Consider the following 22,275-nt stretch of genomic DNA (forward strand, 5'->3'; position numbering starts at 1 on the left):
TTATAAAACGGATCCCTCCAAACAGGTTCCTCACTCACAACCAGACTGACAAACAATAAAGGCAAAAAAATGGAAAAAGTATAAATAAAAATAAAACTAATATTCAACACCAAGCATTTGAATGTGATAAATCCATATATTACTCTTCTTGTGCATGTCCATTCATATATATTGTGCATTTATATGTATGTGTGTGTGTGTGTGTGTGTGTGTGTGTGTGTGTGTGTGTGTGTGTGTGTGTGTGTGTGTGTGTGTGTGTGTGTGTGTGTGTGTGTGTGTGTGTGTGTGTGTGTGTGTACCTGAGGGCTTCACTGCACAGGAACTCCCTCACAGAGGAGCGAATCACAGCCCGTCCATCACCAGACCTGCACACAAAACATCATGTACAGTAAACAGCATAACCATTACACTCCTGCCAGACAGAGAATCACACACTATGAGTCATAATGTAAGATCATTTACAACTAAATATATTTCAGAATTACTTAAAAAGCATATCAAAAATATTGAGCAGCAGAAACTGATATTCACCTTGAGTACGGTGTCTTCCCTGAGCCTTTCAACTGGACTTCCCATCTTTCACCCTTTCTGGATTAAAAGAGAGATTGTATACCGCTCTAACGGTTAACACTTGTCACAGTTCTAAACTGAGAGATGTCATTGTTCAGACGCATGTTTAAGCATTAAACGAGAAATAGATAAAAAAATGCCAGAATCATCTATTTGCTGAAAAACCAGTGAGTATAGATCACACTTTCCATTCTTTAATCTTAAACAACATTATGGGAAAGTTGACATGCATTACAACAGAAAAGTCACATCTGACAATAACAACTGATGATTTGTGTTGAACGCTGATGGAAAAGGATGATTTTACCTGTTTGTGTATTCACCCAACATATGTGCTCTTCCATCCCCCAGCTGTCCGGCCCAATAACCAAACTATAATAATAATAACACATGGTTGACATGTTTGCTCTGGTTGTCTTACGCCATCGCTGTCGGGTTTGAAGTGACGGTCAGTTTTACCTGATGGCCCCCGTATCTGTGTGCCAGTGGAACAGAGCCAGGAAACAGTTTCCCACCACTGACACAACGGACAAACTCTTCATTCTGAATCACAGACTCATTCAGATCCAAAATATTCCTCAACACATCCTGAAATACACAAAAGAGCCTGAATATATGCAGAAACAACATTTACACAAAAGTACTGTGGTGGTACCATGGTCCAGTTTGGTTTTAAAGCAGTTTTCTCAGACTGTGATCCTCAGACCACTGGTGGTTCTGTAAAGAGTCCAAGTGGCCCACGAGTTCATTAGCTGATTAAAAGCTTTATGACTGAATCAATTTATAAAAGTATAACTGACAAAAACAAACAAAAAACACTAAATGAACTGAATTAATTAACTCAATACAATAAATGAACTGTTTGTGACTAAATACATTTATGATAAAGTGTTTCTATTGGTATGTAAGTGTTTGGTCCAATTTTTAAGCTAGCATTATATAATAGCTATATATATAATAGAGTATAATAGCTAAAAATAATTTGCCCACAACCTAAAGTAGACATTTATTTGAGGAGTTGGGTGGTTCAAATTTTTTTTTTTTTTTTTGTGATCTGCTTCACCCTTGTAAAAAATAAGTGTTAAAAATAAAAATGGAAAACTATGTTTCTTTTAAAAAACAGTTATTGCAGATAATACAAAATTAATGAAATAAAAAGCCACTTAACGAGTATACTTTCATGACCGTTTCTTAACAAACTATAATAAATGTTCATTTAATTTCAGTTAACATGATGCAATTAAGTGTCCGAAACATTATATTCAGTTTGCACCAAAGTATATTCTTTTAAAGTAGCCTATATTATTTTCATATAATTTCTCTTTTTAAAAGTATGATGAAGTGTACTTCTTTGTAACAACAGCCTGAATAAGTTCAAAATTATGCTGACGACGACAATGTTATTGGTGGTGATGATGATGATTAATTTATTACTATTTTAAAATGTGGACAAGAAAAATGATAAAGAATGGGTGGGTGTGACCAAACTTTTGACTGGTGGTTAGATGGCACTAGCTCCATTGTATTTTTCTGTTTCATAAATTACATATACACAGTTACTGCAACAATATCCCCAGGTTTGACTGCAGTGAAGCACAAGTTCTCTGTAAATGATGATGAGTGGATGGGTTTATTGACCTGTGACACAGCAGCCAGTGTCAGGGGCTCTTTCAGAGGAGAGGGCTGAGACTCTGAAAACACACTTCTCTTCACAGTACGAATAACATTACCATCAACCTCATCAAGAGGCAGAGCATCTGTAAAACACACAGAAGTTATTAAAACATATCAACGTGTAAAATAGCATGTTGGCACTCATATCTGTATCTTACCTAGTAGTTTATGTGATAATGCCAGTAGTATTTCTCCACAGTGTTTCACATCGCTATAAAAGTGACTCTTATCGAACTCTCTTTCATTACAACTTTCATTCTCACAGAATTCTTGTTCGTCCCTAAATGTAGCGATGGCGACGGCCGATAAAAATAAAAATAACGTGAAACCATGTTTTGTCATTACATCAAACTCACAGGCATATTTTTTTAACTATATATGTCCTGTACTTCCTTACATCACGTAACTAGAGGAAAACATCAGAACTGTCACACAAACAATCCTTCAATGTTCCACCAGAGGGCGCTCATCGGCTCAAAAACCCGAATGCTCCATTTATGCAATATTCGGGACTTTTTTGTCTTTTTGGAAATGTATGCGCGTTATAAACCATAACCGATTAAATCTATTAATTGTATGGGTTTAGAAGCTGTCGTACTTTCTCACTATAATGATTAAATAAGCGTCTCTAGCCAATGATCAGAGACAACTGTGATTGGTCAACCTCCAATCTGTACTGTAACAAGTAACAAGTAACAGGTACCATGTGTATGGAAGCTTATGGGTAGCAATATTCAATTTGAAATGCAATATGTAAAATGGCAATGCATTTCTGTATTTAAATTTAAATTTCCCCATACATTTGTGCAACGTTTGGTGCAAAATGAAAATGAAAATTCAATTATATAATTTACATTTGCCATTTCATACAATAGTTTTAATATGTAAATTGAATACATATTGTAACACTTTATAAGTTGCAAAATTTAAATAAAAATGTATTACAGAAATGATTAGATATGTTTAACATGTTCATGCAAAAACTGTGGCAAAATTGTAATTTAAATAAAAAAAATTCTTCATTGCATTTACACTCACATTTAAGACACTTGCGATTTCCAAGCGCCACCTACTGACAGAAAGTGAATTTGCGTTTTCATTCAGTCCGTCTGCTGTTTTTGTTTTGTGCAGGTGTCTTCTAGCATAATTTCACAAAACAAAAGTCAGACCATTTTGTTTTTGCTTTAAATCTTGAAATTATACAATCTAATTTAAATAAAAAATAAATTATCATGCTACATGTGTGTAGCCTCTTTGTTTGCATCATGATTACATTTCAAATGGCTGGCAACAGATGTTATAGAGCAAATAAACAACAAATAAATTTGCTTAAAGGGAAAAATCGGCTATCGGAATTGGCCAATTTGCTTGAAAAAAATTGTTATCAGCAATAGAAAATCATAATCGGGCCACCCTAATAATAATAAAAAAAAGAAATAAAACATTATTAACAGTCTTTTCACTGTTTTCACAGTTTTATTTTTCTAGTTTTATTAATTTGTAGTTTGTATGGTTAATATTAATGTAGGCTTATTGTCAGCGCACTAAGGTTTAAAAAAGGTAATTGGTATTATCAATGCTTATTGAGTCAATGTTTATTTTCTGTCACCCTCCAGAATGTCTGTTGCAAGCCAACCGTACAGCCGACCTGCTTTCACCCGGCTCATCTGAGTGGACAACCGCACAAACCGCCGCACAAAAACATGAAGTGTCCACAGATAAAGTTAAGATTGGGTCTTTCTAAACGACCACCATCAGTGCCCTCACTAATGTTGAGAGAACCTTTATGGCTCCAGTGGACAGCGACACCCAACTGTTTGAAATGGGTGTGGTTCATATTATTAAAAATTACATATTGTCCATGAAATTTGCGTGTACTTTTCTTGGTCCTGCATCCAAAAAATGCAAAACTGCTCCCTTTGAGTTGCCAGAGGAGGTAGAAAGCAGAAATGGCAAAAACAGTATATATCTCCCTGAAAGGACAAATTGAAAAAGTGAGTAAATTCATCTATCTATCCTCTCAAAAATAGTATAAATTTAAGATAATCTCAGTCATTATTCTTTTGCATGAATAAGTGAAAGGTGACTACGGCTTTTAATACATACAGGTTGAATTATGATAATGTTTTGTGTAAAGACACATTTTATTCAGATTCACAGCCAATGCACCCACTCCCTACTGCTCCAACACTCAACAATGGGCAAGCAATTCAAAGCTGCACACTACAGCCGTAACAACACATTTAAGCGTAACAACACACTTAAGCTTAACATACACCAACAAGAGCAACACTCCAAGTCTGGTAACACAACAGTCTCAGGCCACATTTACACATAGCCGGGTATTTAGAGAAACGAATATTTCTCCCCCTCCGTTTTCAAAAATAACATCGTGCACGCAATATCGTTTTCAAAAAAAGTTGTCGTTTACATCAACCCGCATAAATACAAAGGGGCGGCAGTGTAAGGAGAAGGATAAAGCCATGCAAGCCAATCAGAATCCTCAAAATCGACAACGACGAATAGCACGAGCGACTTCCTGTTCCTTTCAAAACAATAGACATGGCGCGAGGTTCGTTCGTGTGGACAGACAGCGCGGCAAATGCAAACAGGCCAAAAGCGTTTTCACAAAAGTAAAAATGAGTACCACTTTAACAGCATCCATGATCAAATAGTAGCCAAACAAACTCATAGACAGTATGGAACAAACTCTGAACATAGGGCGCTCACATGACGTAAGCATTTTCTGGCGCATAATGTGACGTTTGAGAACCTAAAACCCCGTCTCTCCCAGTTGACACGGCAACACATAACCGGCGTTTTCAGAAATCTCCACTTTGGCCGGAGTTTTTAGAAATAATCGTTCTCTGGGATAAAAACTGCGTTTTCGTGTAAATGACAGGCCAAAACGCAGGGAAATATCTGCGTTTTCCCATCGTGTAAACGGGGCCTCAGGCTCTTGGGAGAAGAAACCTCTCCCAGTCCCAGTCCCAGTCCCAGTCCCAGTCCCAGTCCCAGTCCCAGTCCCAGTCTCTCTCTCTCTCCCCCCCGGCTCTGCTTAAATACTGGATCCTCTTGCCATTGATGAGGAACAGCTGGTAGGTCCCATCACCTAGATTAGGACAGGGAGGAGCACAAGAAATTGGACAAAAAAAACAAACAAAAAAAAACCTTTTAATATATGTCCAAATAGAAACTGTTATTTAAAATGGTAATAATATATCACAATACTGTAGTTTATAGCCTAGGCTACTATATTTTAATCAAATAAATGCAGGCTGGGGGAGCAGCGCAAGAGACTTATTTCAAAAACATTAAAAAAATCCACCTGACACACACACACAAGTTTCAAGTTTTGAAAAATACAACAACAAACAGTAATATTGTAAAGTATAATAACAATTGAATTTATAATTAGCCTATATAGGATTATGTAATGGTTCACAAAATTCACGGTTCAATCACTGTCTGTTGTTGCATTGAGACTCTGGTAGGGCTTTATTTTGAAATTCTCGTCAGCAAAATAGAGGGAAAACAAACAATATTGACAATATTGTTTATAAAATGTTACTCACCATGTTCATTTATGGTAAATCTGACTGTTCCGTTGCGTTCGCACCACATACTTGATAATCGTGCTGTAAACATTGCCTACGCCAATAGCAGGCGCTTATAATCGTGACGTGCGCCAATGGCAGCTGCAAAGGAGAAGCAATATGGGAAATACCGACTGTTTTAAGGAATAAACGCAGAATTTTTGGTTCTTGTCGTGTTTAACACAATCTACACTCGATCGCGCGAGGATATCCATCGTGAAAAATCGCAGCTTGAATTTTTTTTTAGTTACCATCGAAGTGAAAGACAGGTCCTTTCTGTGGTATAAATACAACGTACAACAAAACTACAACTCCCAGCAGGCCGTTGGGTCCATTGGCTGCGCGCGCACACACACTCAATAAATCAATCAATGACACTTACCCATTAGAAAACGCAAATGCATACGTCCTGGGACGGTAACACCAGTCAAATTAAATCATTCAAGGAAAATACATCTTTGCAGTGCATACACAGAAGTGCCAATAATATATTTTCACTGCATTTACAATTGCAGAAATAAAGCTATGAGATCGTTATTACAATTAGAAATCAGAAAAAAAAAAAAAAAAAAAAATTTTTTTTTTTTTAATTTTTTTTTATATATGTCCAAATAGAAAACTGTTATTTAAAATGGTAATAATACATCACAATACTGTAGTTTATAGCCTAGGCTACTATATTTTAATCAAATAAATGCAGGCTGGGGGAGCAGTGCAAGAGACTTATTTCAAAAACATAAAAAAAATCCACCTGACACACACACACACAAGTTTCAAGTTTTGAAAAATACAACAACAAACAGTACTTTTGAACGGTACAGTTGGTTTCATTACAACATTTACACTACATTTATTCATTTAACATAACCTTTATTGACTTAGAAAATGAAGAAAATGACAGGCTAATTAATATGTTATATGAATTTGTGTTTCAATATGTGGCATCGTCAGGTTTTCATACCTCAAATTAAAACCCAGTGATGTCTAATGGTAACAAAATAAAAACGAAACTAAGATTATGCCCTGTATCATGAAGAAAACATAGGTTTATTTTGTGTTACATGACACCTATTGGTGTTGCCTATATGAACAGTGCTAATTCAGGTTAAGAATACACTGTGACAGAGGCAAAACAATTTATTAAAATAATAATAACAACAATAACAATAATGATTATGACGACGCATGCAAAACAGAGAGAAAAGACTCAATTCTATTCGAATAATTACACAATACCACTGTTACGTTCCCAATTCCTTTTCTAGGGGCAAAAGGGAAAGTAGCTTTAAAGCAAAAATGAACAGCGACAAAGAAAAGTTAACCTATCTGAGTCCCAGCACACAATACACAAAGTAAGATTTCCAATACATTTATTTACAATAAGTGATAAATACAGTGCAAAAAGAATCCTAAACAAACAGCTCCAAAAGAAAAAGAAATGAAGCCTGTTCTTCAGGAGCAGGTAAAGCCAAAACAAACAAAAGATCTCACTACCCGGTAGAAGGAACACCTAATTGACCTACAACAATCAACACAAATAAACAACAGAACTCTTACCTTACTTCCTAACTAACAAAAAACAGGAGAAAATGAGAAAAGAAAAATGGCACCCACTCCCTACTGCTCCAACACTCAACAATGGGCAAGCAATTCAAAGCTGCACACTACAGCCGTAACAACACATTTAAGCGTAACAACACACTTAAGCTTAACATACACCAACAAGAGCAACACTCCAAGTCTGGTAACACAACAGTCTCAGGCCACATTTACACATAGCCGGGTATTTAGAGAAACGAATATTTCTCCCCCTCCGTTTTCAAAAATAACATCGTGCACGCAATATCGTTTTCAAAAAAAGTTGTCGTTTACATCAACCCGCATAAATACAAAGGGGCGGCAGTGTAAGGAGAAGGATAAAGCCATGCAAGCCAATCAGAATCCTCAAAATCGACAACGACGAATAGCACGAGCGACTTCCTGTTCCTTTCAAAACAATAGACATGGCGCGAGGTTCGTTCGTGTGGACAGACAGCGAAGCAAATGCAAACAGGCCAAAAGCGTTTTCACAAAAGTAAAAATGAGTACCACTTTAACAGCATCCATGATCAAATAGTAGCCAAACAAACTCATAGACAGTATGGAACAAACGCTGAACATAGGGCGCTCACATGACGTAAGCATTTTCTGGCGCATAATGTGACGTTTGAGAACCTAAAACCCCGTTTCTCCCAGTTGACACGGCAACACATAACCGCCGTTTTCAGAAATCTCCACTTTGGCCGGAGTTTTTAGAAATAATCGTTCTCTGGGATAAAAACTGCGTTTTCGTGTAAATGACAGGCCAAAACGCAGGGAAATATCTGCGTTTTCCCATCGTGTAAACGGGGCCTCAGGCTCTTGGGAGAAGAAACCTCTCCCAGTCCCAGTCCCAGTCCCAGTCCCAGTCCCAGTCCCAGTCCCAGTCCCAGTCCCAGTCCCAGTCCCAGTCCCAGTCTCTCTCTCTCCCCCCCGGCTCTGCTTAAATACTGGATCCTCTTGCCATTGATGAGGAACAGCTGGTAGGTCCCATCACCTAGATTAGGACAGGGAGGAGCACAAGAAATTGGACAAAAAAAAACAAACAAAAAAACCTTTTAATATATGTCCAAATAGAAACTGTTATTTAAAATGGTAATAATATATCACAATACTGTAGTTTATAGCCTAGGCTACTATATTTTAATCAAATAAATGCAGGCTGGGGGAGCAGCGCAAGAGACTTATTTCAAAAACATTAAAAAAATCCACCTGACACACACACACAAGTTTCAAGTTTTGAAAAATACAACAACAAACAGTAATATTGTAAAGTATAATAACAATTGAATTTATAATTAGCCTATATAGGATTATGTAATGGTTCACAAAATTCACGGTTCAATCACTGTCTGTTGTTGCATTGAGACTCTGGTAGGGCTTTATTTTGAACTTCTCGTCAGCAAAATAGAGGGAAAACAAACAATATTGACAATATTGTTTATAAAATGTTACTCACCATGTTCATTTATGGTAAATCTGACTGTTCCGTTGCGTTCGCACCACATACTTGATAATCGTGCTTTAAACATTGCCTACGCCAATAGCAGGCGCTTATAATCGTGACGTGCGCCAATGGCAGCTGCAAAGGAGAAGCAATATGGGAAATACCGACTGTTTTAAGGAATAAACGCAGAATTTTTGGTTCTTGTCGTGTTTAACACAATCTACACTCGATCGCGCGAGGATATCCATCGTGAAAAATCGCAGCTTGAATTTTTTTTTAGTTACCATCGAAGTGAAAGACAGGTCCTTTCTGTGGTATAAATACAACGTACAACAAAACTACAACTCCCAGCAGGCCGTTGGGTCCATTGGCTGCGCGCGCACACACACTCAATAAATCAATCAATGACACTTACCCATTAGAAAACGCAAATGCATACGTCCTGGGACGGTAACACCAGTCAAATTAAATCATTCAAGGAAAATACATCTTTGCAGTGCATACACAGAAGTGCCAATAATATATTTTCACTGCATTTACAATTGCAGAAATAAAGCTATGAGATCGTTATTACAATTAGAAATCAGAAAAAAAAAAAAAAAAAAAATTTTTTACATTTTTTTTTATATATGTCCAAATAGAAACTGTTATTTAAAATGGTAATAATACATCACAATACTGTAGTTTATAGCCTAGGCTACTATATTTTAATCAAATAAATGCAGGCTGGGGGAGCAGTGCAAGAGACTTATTTCAAAAACATTAAAAAAATCCACCTGACACACACACACACAAGTTTCAAGTTTTGAAAAATACAACAACAAACAGTACTTTTGAACGGTACAGTTGGTTTCATTACAACATTTACACTACATTTATTCATTTAACATAACCTTTATTGACTTAGAAAATGAAGAAAATGACAGGCTAATTAATATGTTATATGAATTTGTGTTTCAATATGTGGCATCGTCAGGTTTTCATACCTCAAATTAAAACCCAGTGATGTCTAATGGTAACAAAATAAAAACGAAACTAAGATTATGCCCTGTATCATGAAGAAAACATAGGTTTATTTTGTGTTACATGACACCTATTGGTGTTGCCTATATGAACAGTGCTAATTCAGGTTAAGAATACACTGTGACAGAGGCAAAACAATTTATTAAAATAATAATAACAACAATAACAATAATGATTATGACGACGCATGCAAAACAGAGAGAAAAGACTCAATTCTATTCGAATAATTACACAATACCACTGTTACGTTCCCAATTCATTTTCTAGGGGCAAAAGGGAAAGTAGCTTTAAAGCTAAAATGAACAGCGACAAAGAAAAGTTAACCTATCTGAGTCCCAGCACACAATACACAAAGTAAGATTTCCAATACATTTATTTACAATAAGTGATAAATACAGTGCAAAAAGAATCCTAAACAAACAGCTCCAAAAGAAAAAGAAATGAAGCCTGTTCTTCAGGAGCAGGTAAAGCCAAAACAAACAAAAGATCTCACTACCCGGTAGAAGGAACACCTAATTGACCTACAACAATCAACACAAATAAACAACAGAACTCTTACCTTACTTCCTAACTAACAAAAAACAGGAGAAAATGAGAAAAGAAAAATGGCACCCACTCCCTACTGCTCCAACACTCAACAATGGGCAAGCAATTCAAAGCTGCACACTACAGCCGTAACAACACATTTAAGCGTAACAACACACTTAAGCTTAACATACACCAACAAGAGCAACACTCCAAGTCTGGTAACACAACAGTCTCAGGCCACATTTACACATAGCCGGGTATTTAGAGAAACGAATATTTCTCCCCCTCCGTTTTCAAAAATAACATCGTGCACGCAATATCGTTTTCAAAAAAAGTTGTCGTTTACATCAACCCGCATAAATACAAAGGGGCGGCAGTGTAAGGAGAAGGATAAAGCCATGCAAGCCAATCAGAATCCTCAAAATCGACAACGACGAATAGCACGAGCGACTTCCTGTTCCTTTCAAAACAATAGACATGGCGCGAGGTTCGTTCGTGTGGACAGACAGCGCGGCAAATGCAAACAGGCCAAAAGCGTTTTCACAAAAGTAAAAATGAGTACCACTTTAACAGCATCCATGATCAAATAGTAGCCAAACAAACTCATAGACAGTATGGAACAAACTCTGAACATAGGGCGCTCACATGACGTAAGCATTTTCTGGCGCATAATGTGACGTTTGAGAACCTAAAACCCCGTCTCTCCCAGTTGACACGGCAACACATAACCGGCGTTTTCAGAAATCTCCACTTTGGCCGGAGTTTTTAGAAATAATCGTTCTCTGGGATAAAAACTGCGTTTTCGTGTAAATGACAGGCCAAAACGCAGGGAAATATCTGCGTTTTCCCATCGTGTAAACGGGGCCTCAGGCTCTTGGGAGAAGAAACCTCTCCCAGTCCCAGTCCCAGTCCCAGTCCCAGTCTCTCTCTCTCTCTCTCTCTCTCTCTCTCTCTCTCTCTCTCTCTCTCTCTCTCTCTCTCTCTCTCTCTCTCTCTCTCTCTCTCTCTCTCTCTCTCTCTCTCTCTCTCTCTCTCTCTCTCTCTCTCTCTCTCTCTAGGCTACTATATTTTAATCAAATAAATGCAGGCTGGGGGAGCAGTGCAAGAGACTTATTTCAAAAACATTTAAAAAATCCACCTGACAGACATTTCAAGAGACAATTTACTTCCTGCAACTCCTGCAAATCAGACATTATTTCATCGATGTCGAGTTCAAATTCCTTTTCCATGTCTTCTGCAGATGGATCAGAGAAATTATTGGTGGCCATTATTACAGAATGGTTTTCAGGTTTACAGATGGTTATTTACATAGGCCTGTAAATTCACAGCCAGGCAGCGGGTCTTCTTCTTTTTTTAAATTGCAGTTGTCAAACAACTTTTAAGTGTGCATTACCGCCACCTTCTGATATGGAGTGTGGATCACATTCGCCGTTGCTCACTACTCTATAAATAAATAAATAAATATATAACCCCATAAATATCTAAAGCATTTACGATGCTGATCGTAGCCTGATCAGTCTGTGAATGTTCAATGTAAGACTATTTATATTTGCTTACATTCACTGATAACAAAAATAATAAAACGTTATTAATTAGCCTAAATGTGAGCAGTCCCCTCTATATGTAGCCTATATGTTAAATTCAAAAGAATATGTATGTATATAATATAGATATGATTATGGGGTCAACGTAGGCCTACTATTTTTTTTTACCAGGGTTAATTGAAGCTCAGCTGGGTGTCCTCATGCTCACTAACGTTAACTTGCTGTAGTACGTTTCACGGAGTAGTCTACATAAAACAATCACCTGACTGAAACTTAGCCTTGGCTACAGATCGTAAGGTTCTGGCAAAACTTGTTAAAGCGAGTGATTACACTGTAAAAAGTGAACAGTTGGATCAACTTAAAAAAAAATACTTCAATTGGTAACACCTAAAGAAATTAAGTTTTCTCAACTTAAATTATCACGTTTTCGTGATAATTTAAGTTGAGAAAACTTCATTTCTTTCTTAATTTCTTAAATTCTTAATTTCTTTTTTGAGTAAATTTTATTTAAGTTGATCCAACTGCTCACTTTTTACAGTGTATGTACATTCACTGAATGAATATTATGAAAATAAAATATATATTTCTCGCTAGAAATGTAATCAAAACTTATTTTTATCCAGAATCTAACTCAAAATATTGTTTTTTTTTCACTAAAAATGATAGAAATGTCCGCCATGTTATTTTGTTCTCGCGACCGGAATCTTGAAAGTCACGTGACTTGGACATAGTGCCTCTAGTGGACGTTTCACCCAGAAAGTGCAGGGAAATGTACTTTCAGGTACGTATTTCAGGGTTTGCAAAAAAGTACCCAGAGTAACGTATTTCCAATGAGCCTGGGTTAAAACTTCTGATCAAAAAAAATAAAGACAGAGACACAATTTTTTCAATAAACCATTTAACCACAAATTCACATTACATAAACCCCTATTCACATTACATGCTGCATTCCTTTCAAGCTGACAGTCATAGATGCCTTTGGAAATCTAAAAACTGTGAACCAACATTCTTTTGTTAAATTTTCAAATGAAATAATACTCTGTATAAAAACAAGATTTGGTCTTCAAAAAGCTGTTTTTCAAAAATGAGTGAAAAATAGGGGGTGGTCTTATATTCAGGCCAATACGGTATTAGCTGGCCTGAATATAAGAATATACGGTATTAGCCTGCGGGCCGTCTGAATGTTAAGAGGTTAATCTGGGGGAAACCCAAGCTTTATCGATTCCTTATTCTTTTCCTAAATTCTTTTCCAGGTGTCGGAGAAGGAAGAGGCTGAAAAAAATCTTCAGCAAGAAAGCATGGCAATCTTCGTCATCAGAGATGCACAAGCTGTACCCACAAACATTGGCATCATACTTGAGGGACAAGAGGTTCTGAGCGACTTGCTGTCTGTCGCAAATGCTGTTGCCATTCTCCTGGGCCTTCTTTATGCCTTATTCAGTCTGGAATATCCCAAGACATTTGAATATATCCAGAAAGTCATCATGGACCCAAAAGGCATGACAAACAAAGTCAAGAGGCTCTGTGACCAGCTCTACAATAGAGCTTAATTCTGGGTTCCCACACATCCCAGTTTACTCCCGTAAATGATGTCATGTTTGAGTGGCTGGCTATGGTTCGGCGTTCTACGCAATGCTACGTGCTGCAGCGTTCTGAAAGCTGCCAGTTTACACCAATGAGATGAAATGGGACGGTGTATAGCAACAACTCTGTACTTCCATTCCAATTTTTGACTTTTCAACAATGTTTTTTTTACAGTTGGATATCATTTGTAGCATCATAAAATACAACGAGGACAGAGATAGTGAGAATCTTTTTATTTTTATTTTTTTTATTGCAAGATGTACATAAATTGGGATCACAAACAGGGAAAACAAATAAACAAACAAACAACCAAAACAAAACCAATACAGTCAGGAACTGACAGATGCGTGCGTTTGTGTGTGTGCGTGTGTGCATGTGTGCGTGTAAAGGTAACTGGGTGGACGTGTCACAGTACATACTTTGAAGAACAAGAGATAGATGAAAAAAAAAAAAAAAAAAAGGAAGATAGTGAGATACTGACTACAGCTGCATTTCTAGTAGTGATGAAACTGAGAAATTGTCACATTTCCCTAATTCACTGCATTGTTCTCGGTTAAGGCTGTTGTTTTCTGGTCAATGTTTGCCAGCTCTTAGAAGTTGAAAATCTGACACTTGAGTACTGAAATTGTGGATATGTGTAAGTAATGTATAAGTTAATAAATATCTATGTAATGAAAATTCTTTCTTTTTTTAATTATTTTGGACAAGATTAAATAAATGTTCCTTAATGGTAAACATGTTTTATTAAATCCATATCTTTTTGTTTGTTTAAAATAAATCATTTCAATTAATTTGTATTTTTAAAAATGAGAAATAATTGTATAATTAAATCTATATCTATTTGATTGGAGAAAACAAATAATGTCTAATACATATTTCTTAAATGTGATTTTTTATTATATTAAATCTATATATTTTTGTTTAGATCAAAAACAGAATTTAAATTAATTGACTTTCTTCAATAAGAAAAATATACTTTGTGCCAAGGTTTAGAAAATACATAGAAAATATTGGTTAGGGCAAGTTATTTATTTTTCATTGGCTCAAGTTATAAAATATAGATGTGAACCCTACATTTTTTTTAATTGGATGAATGAAAACCTTTTTTTCAGTGTGTGTGTGTGTGTGTGTGTGTGTGTGTGTGTGTGTGTGTGTGTGTGTGCGTACTGTTTTGGAAATATTTTTCTTTCTATATATAGATATGTAAACTGTATATTTATTTATTTGTCAATGACAACACACATTAATTAGCACTAACACACATTAATTAGGCTAATATGGATTTATTCCCATGGAAATTCTTGGCTCTAAGAATATATATTTGTAAATCTCATCAAAAGACAAAATTAAATGTTAAAACTAAATTCACTGTAAATATAATCTTAATTTGAGTTTCATAAACTCGGCGTTGCGTTTGAAATCCGAATTTTATTATTCTCCATTTTTTCAATCAATAGGCCTACATATTACATAGCGAAAATAACCTGCTGAAAGAAGCAGTTTTTTTGACAAGAGACATCGTTATGTTTCGCTCCTCTGTCTGCGCTTCAGAGAGCATCTAAAGCCGCTAAACGTTGGCCTATGGAAAGTTTTCAGTCAGGGAAACTGTTTCTCAAAGATGAGCAACGATTTATAGATTTATTTGGAACTATTTTCGTTGCCGATATATAGAGCAAAATGTAAGTCATGTAATATTTACGACTTAATATAAAAAAAAAACGTCCTGCTGATGTTCGGGACAGCACTCTTTCTCGTCCTATCTGTTGCTTTTTTAAATAATTGTCATAAATAGAAAAACACAAGGATAGCCTACAGGAACTTTTTTTGTGAATTATATTCTGTTTCAGAAATGTTTCAGATGGCAGATGCTTTTATTGTAGGCTAATATCTGTAAAAAACAAAACAAAACAAAAAAACAAAAAAAAACAGTGGTCTGTTATTCTTAATAACAAAATGTATGCCAGCTTCACTTGCTCCCGTTTATGCACCAGCTGCAAATGCTAAAAATAAATAATAAACAGCGCTAGTTTTTCTATGAACAATCATGAATTAAAAAAGCTAAGTCAGTCTTTGTTTGTATTGCATGTTCACTTTTAATACAGCGAAACAGCCTAGGTCTTCCATTCCTCTCAAACTCTTGTGGTAGACTGTGACGTCACTCGTGTGACCGACTGTTACGTCAACTCGGGTGGCTGACTGTGACGTCAACTCGGGTGGCTGACTGTGACGTCAATTCGTGTGGCCGACTGTGACGTCAACTGTCGACTGTTACGTCATAATGATCGTGAGTATAAACAGTGCCGCGGATTTATTCTTCTTGTAGCGAGTAGGCGATTGTGAAATTACTATATACATTTACATTATGTGCATCTGAGTTGTGCATATTAGTAGGGAAATTGATACAAAATTGATTATTCAAATAATCTCTTCTGTTTCTCTTTCTTTAGTGTTTCACAGATATAAATTGCAAGAAGTATTGTTCACTTCTAGTTCATTTTCGAGTATGTCAACCATGCCCACCATTTTTGAGAGTGCAGAGCAGTCCTCATCAACTGAATTGTCAGATGAGCTCACTACAGCCCTTGCTGCGGGGCGGTGGTGGGCGATAATGGAAGTTTCAGACCCCATATCTAAGTATCCTGACTATGAGGACCTCATCTCAGACCAGTGGTGGGAAACAGTGGAGGAAGGAGAAACATCATGCCCCACATCCCCGGTCTTCAGTGAAGCATCTGAGAAGGCTCATTCCCAGCACTCGGGCTTCTCAGATGGGAAATATAAGGGGGGAGAACTGAAGACAACGAAGCAGTGGAGGCAGCAGAACTCTCCCAGTGCTAAAAAAGAGGATCTCACCTCATCCCTGGTCTTCGGTGATACATTGGAGAAAGCTCAGCACTCAGCACCTGTGCCTGTTGTGTCCCCAAAGCGAGCACCTGTGCCTGCTGCATCTCCAAAGGGAGCACCTGTGCCTGCTGCGTGCCCAAAGGGAGCACCTGTGCCTGCTGCATCTCCAAAGGGAGCACCTGTGCCTGCTGCGTGCCCAAAGGGAGCACCTGTGCCTGCTGCATCTCCAAAGGGAGCACCTGTGCCTGCTGCATCTCCAAAGGGAGCACCTGTGCCTGCTGCATCTCCAAAGGGAGCACCTGTGCCTGCTGCGTGCCCAAAGCGAGCACCTGTGCCTGCTGCATCTCCAAAGGGAGCACCTGTGCCTGCTGCATCTCCAAAGGGAGCACCTGTGCCTGCTGCGTGCCCAAAGGGAGTACCTGTGCCCATAGGGTCCCAAAAAAGAGGAAAACTCAGGATCCCCGAATATTTGACTAAACATCTGAAAAAGGCCGCTTTAGAAACACCCACACCCATCCAGTCACTACAGAGGGCACCAGTGGCTTCCTCAAAGGTGCTCACATGCTCCTCACATGGAGCACCAATGCCAGACAAGATCTCCAAGAGGAGAAATCCTAAAAACCCTGAGCTGCTGAGGCAGCATTTGCAAAATGCACCAGTGCTTGTGTCTTCCGCAAACCTCAGGATCCCTAAGCAGCAGAGGCAGAAGAATATCCAAAAGGGAGTGTCTGTGCCTGCCAAGATCCCACAGAGAACACTTGCTCCACCGTGTTCCCCACAGCAACCACCCAGTTGCTACCAAATTGACTATTTATGTAGCATATTTGCTAAATGTTGTGTCATTTCAAATATTTAATTGAAATTGTACATGATTTATATGAATGCATGTACACATTAATAAAAGGTTTTCAACCTCATCCAATAAAACATTTGTCTTAGTTTCAATTCATTTTACCATTATTTGTTTTATTTTGCAGGTAATATTTTTTTCGTTCAAAACATTGTTAAATATAAATATTTTTCATTAAGAGCTCAACTAAGAAATATTTGTTTTTCGACGAATGTACAATTTCAAGGTTACTCGGCGAAGCCAGCGCACGGGCATTAAACACATATCTCGACCAGTCACTACTGCAGCGTTAAACAGATTTCAACAAGATTTCAACGTCAAACAAACCAGACAACTCGTTTAAATAGTATTTTTCTACAAACTGTTAGCTAATAATTTTGTCAAGATGGCTACTGTAGTGGCACAGTCTCATTATATATTCGGATTGCGGACAGGAGTGAGGAATAATTTGTTGTATTTTGATGAGCAAACCATCATATTTCCGTGCGGAAACAACTGTGTGCGCTATAACATCAACCAAAAATGCCAGAAGTTTATTCCAGGTACTTTATTATAGTAAACATACATTTTTAGACACTTCATACGTATTTTAATAGGCTATATATTATATGTAATATATAGTAGGCCTATGTCTTGTAGCCTATATTATAGGCTCATAATATCATATGATAAGTATTAACGTAAATTATATCATTATCACTTGTCTCACTAGTCTTAATATAACTATTACTGGTTATTAACTGTATTTCTTGTGAATATCTGGGCCAGTGACAAATAAGGTTTTCAACTGATAAAAAATTCAAAAAGGTTAAAACTGCACATCAAAGTAGTTATTATCTTTATGGGGGTGTTTTTTACTTATTACTAAAATCTCAATTTTAAACAATGTATTTTAAGCGGTTTAACTGAGAATCATGTGACGACACCGCAGTCAAAATGTCATACGGGATAACGTTAATGCATTTTCTAAATATTATGATATTAAAACTTTTCAAATCAATAATACTTAATGAATATATAAAGTGATGCAGTAAACAATATTTGGAGCACAGAAAAAAATGTTTTGCACAAAAATTTGTGCACGTTCTACGCAATGCTACGTGCTGCAGCGTTCTGAAAGCTGCCAGTTTACACCAATGAGATGAAATGGGACGGTGTATAGCAACAACTCTGTACTTCCATTCCAATTTTTGACTTTTCAACAATGTTTTTTTTTTACAGTTGGATATCATTTGTAGCATCATAAAATACAACGAGGACAGAGATAGTGAGAATCTTTTTTTTATTTTTTTATTTTTATTGCAAGATGTACATAAATTGGGATCACAAACAGGGAAAACAAATAAACAAACAAACAAACAACCAAAACAAAACCAATACAGTCAGGAACTGACAGATGCGTGCGTTTGTGTGTGTGCGTGTGTGCATGTGTGCGTGTAAAGGTAACTGGGTGGACGTGTCACAGTACATACTTTGAAGAACAAGAGATAGATAAAAAAATAAAAAAAAAAGGAAGATAGTGAGATACTGACTACAGCTGCATTTCTAGTAGTGATGAAACTGAGAAATTGTCACATTTCCCTAATTCACTGCATTGTTCTCGGTTAAGGCTGTTGTTTTCTAAGGTCAATGTTTGCCAGCTCTTAGAAGTTGAAAATCTGACACTTGAGTACTGAAATTGTGGATATGTGTAAGTAATGTATAAGTTAATAAATATCTATGTAATGAAAATTCTTTCTTTTTTTAATTATTTTGGACAAGATTGAATAAATGTTCCTTAATGGTAAACATGTTTTATTAAATCCATATCTTTTTGTTTGTTTAAAATAAATCATTTCAATTAATTTGTATTTTTAAAAATGAGAAATAATTGTATAATTAAATCTATATCTATTTGATTGGAGAAAACAAATAATGTCTAATACATATTTCTTAAATGTGATTTTTTATTATATTAAATCTATATATTTTTGTTTAGATCAAAAACAGAATTTAAATTAATTGACTTTCTTCAATAAGAAAAATATACTTTGTGCCAAGGTTTAGAAAATACATAGAAAATATTGGTTAGGGCAAGTTATTTATTTTTCATTGGCTCAAGTTATAAAATATAGATGTGAACCCTACATTTTTTTTAATTGGATGAATGAAAACCTTTTTTTCAGTGTGTGTGTGTGTGTGTGTGTGTGTGTGTGTGTGTGTGTGTGTGTGTGTGTGCGTACTGTTTTGGAAATATTTTTCTTTCTATATATAGATATGTAAACTGTATATTTATTTATTTGTCAATGACAACACACATTAATTAGCACATTAGGCTAATATGGATTTATTCCCATGGAAATTCTTGGCTCTAAGAATATATATTTGTAAATCTCATCAAAAGACAAAATTAAATGTTAAAACTAAATTCACTGTAAATATAATCTTAATTTGAGTTTCATAAACTCGGCGTTGCGTTTGAAATCCGAATTTTATTATTCTCCATTTTTTCAATCAATAGGCCTACATATTACATAGCGAAAATAACCTGCTGAAAGAAGCAGTTTTTTTGACAAGAGACATCGTTATGTTTCGCTCCTCTGTCTGCGCTTCAGAGAGCATCTAAAGCCGCTAAACGTAGGCCTATGGAAAGTTTTCAGTCAGGGAAACTGTTTCTCAAAGATGAGCAACGATTTATAGATTTATTTGGAACTATTTTCGTTGCCGATATATAGAGCAAAATGTAAGTCATGTAATATTTACGACTTAATATAAAAAAAAACGTCCTGCTGATGTTCGGGACAGCACTCTTTCTCGTCCTATCTGTTGCTTTTTTAAATAATTGTCATAAATAGAAAAACACAAGGATAGCCTACAGGAACTTTTTTTGTGAATTATATTCTGTTTCAGAAATGTTTCAGATGGCAGATGCTTTTATTGTAGGCTAATATCTGTAAAAAACAAAACAAAACAAAAAAACAAAAAAAACAGTGGTCTGTTATTCTTAATAACAAAATGTATGCCAGCTTCACTTGCTCCCGTTTATGCACCAGCTGCAAATGCTAAAAATAAATAATAAACAGCGCTAGTTTTTCTATGAACAATCATGAATTAAAAAAGCTAAGTCAGTCTTTGTTTGTATTGCATGTTCACTTTTAATACAGCGAAACAGCCTAGGTCTTCCATTCCTCTCAAACTCTTGTGGTAGACTGTGACGTCACTCGTGTGACCGACTGTTACGTCAACTCGGGTGGCTGACTGTGACGTCAACTCGGGTGGCTGACTGTGACGTCAATTCGTGTGGCCGACTGTGACGTCAACTGTCGACTGTTACGTCATAATGATCGTGAGTATAAACAGTGCCGCGGATTTATTCTTCTTGTAGCGAGTAGGCGATTGTGAAATTACTATATACATTTACATTATGTGCATCTGAGTTGTGCATATTAGTAGGGAAATTGATACAAAATTGATTATTCAAATAATCTCTTCTGTTTCTCTTTCTTTAGTGTTTCACAGATATAAATTGCAAGAAGTATTGTTCACTTCTAGTTCATTTTCGAGTATGTCAACCATGCCCACCATTTTTGAGAGTGCAGAGCAGTCCTCATCAACTGAATTGTCAGATGAGCTCACTACAGCCCTTGCTGCGGGGCGGTGGTGGGCGATAATGGAAGTTTCAGACCCCATATCTAAGTATCCTGACTATGAGGACCTCATCTCAGACCAGTGGTGGGAAACAGTGGAGGAAGGAGAAACATCATGCCCCACATCCCCGGTCTTCAGTGAAGCATCTGAGAAGGCTCATTCCCAGCACTCGGGCTTCTCAGATGGGAAATATAAGGGGGGAGAACTGAAGACAACGAAGCAGTGGAGGCAGCAGAACTCTCCCAGTGCTAAAAAAGAGGATCTCACCTCATCCCTGGTCTTCGGTGATACATTGGAGAAAGCTCAGCACTCAGCACCTGTGCCTGTTGTGTCCCCAAAGCGAGCACCTGTGCCTGCTGCATCTCCAAAGGAAGCACCTGTGCCTGTTGTGTCCCCAAAGCGAGCACCTGTGCCTGCTGCATCTCCAAAGGGAGCACCTGTGCCTGCTGCGTGCCCAAAGGGAGCACCTGTGCCTGCTGCATCTCCAAAGGGAGCACCTGTGCCTGCTGCGTGCCCAAAGGGAGCACCTGTGCCTGCTGCATCTCCAAAGGGAGCACCTGTGCCTGCTGCATCTCCAAAGGGAGCACCTGTGCCTGCTGCATCTCCAAAGGGAGCACCTGTGCCTGCTGCGTGCCCAAAGCGAGCACCTGTGCCTGCTGCATCTCCAAAGGGAGCACCTGTGCCTGCTGCATCTCCAAAGGGAGCACCTGTGCCTGCTGCGTGCCCAAAGGGAGTACTTGTGCCCATAGGGTCCCAAAAAAGAGGAAAACTCAGGATCCCCGAATATTTGACTAAACATCTGAAAAAGGCCGCTTTAGAAACACCCACACCCATCCAGTCACTACAGAGGGCACCAGTGGCTTCCTCAAAGGTGCTCACATGCTCCTCACATGGAGCACCAATGCCAGACAAGATCTCCAAGAGGAGAAATCCTAAAAACCCTGAGCTGCTGAGGCAGCATTTGCAAAATGCACCAGTGCTTGTGTCTTCCGCAAACCTCAGGATCCCTAAGCAGCAGAGGCAGAAGAATATCCAAAAGGGAGTGTCTGTGCCTGCCAAGATCCCACAGAGAACACTTGCTCCACCGTGTTCCCCACAGCAACCACCCAGTTGCTACCAAATTGACTATTTATGTAGCATATTTGCTAAATGTTGTGTCATTTCAAATATTTAATTGAAATTGTACATGATTTATATGAATGCATGTACACATTAATAAAAGGTTTTCAACCTCATCCAATAAAACATTTGTCTTAGTTTCAATTCATTTTACCATTATTTGTTTTATTTTGCAGGTAATATTTTTTTCGTTCAAAACATTGTTAAATATAAATATTTTTCATTAAGAGCTCAACTAAGAAATATTTGTTTTTCGACGAATGTACAATTTCAAGGTTACTCGGCGAAGCC

At 37.3% G+C, this 22,275-nt stretch overlaps 1 protein-coding gene across 1 annotated transcript in view; it reads left to right on the top strand.

The window, feature by feature from the left end:
- LOC309510152 (NACHT, LRR and PYD domains-containing protein 12-like) overlaps positions 1–22,275 on the top strand; it is a gene marked incomplete at its 3' end in the record, with an annotated part of 757,492 nt that overhangs the window by 452,595 nt on the left and 282,622 nt on the right. The window lies entirely within an intron of this gene.

The sequence above is a fragment of the Leuciscus leuciscus genome, assembly GCF_965113295.1.
Source record: "Leuciscus leuciscus genome assembly, contig: SUPER_11_unloc_3, whole genome shotgun sequence".
Taxonomy (NCBI): Eukaryota; Metazoa; Chordata; class Actinopteri; order Cypriniformes; family Leuciscidae; genus Leuciscus; species Leuciscus leuciscus.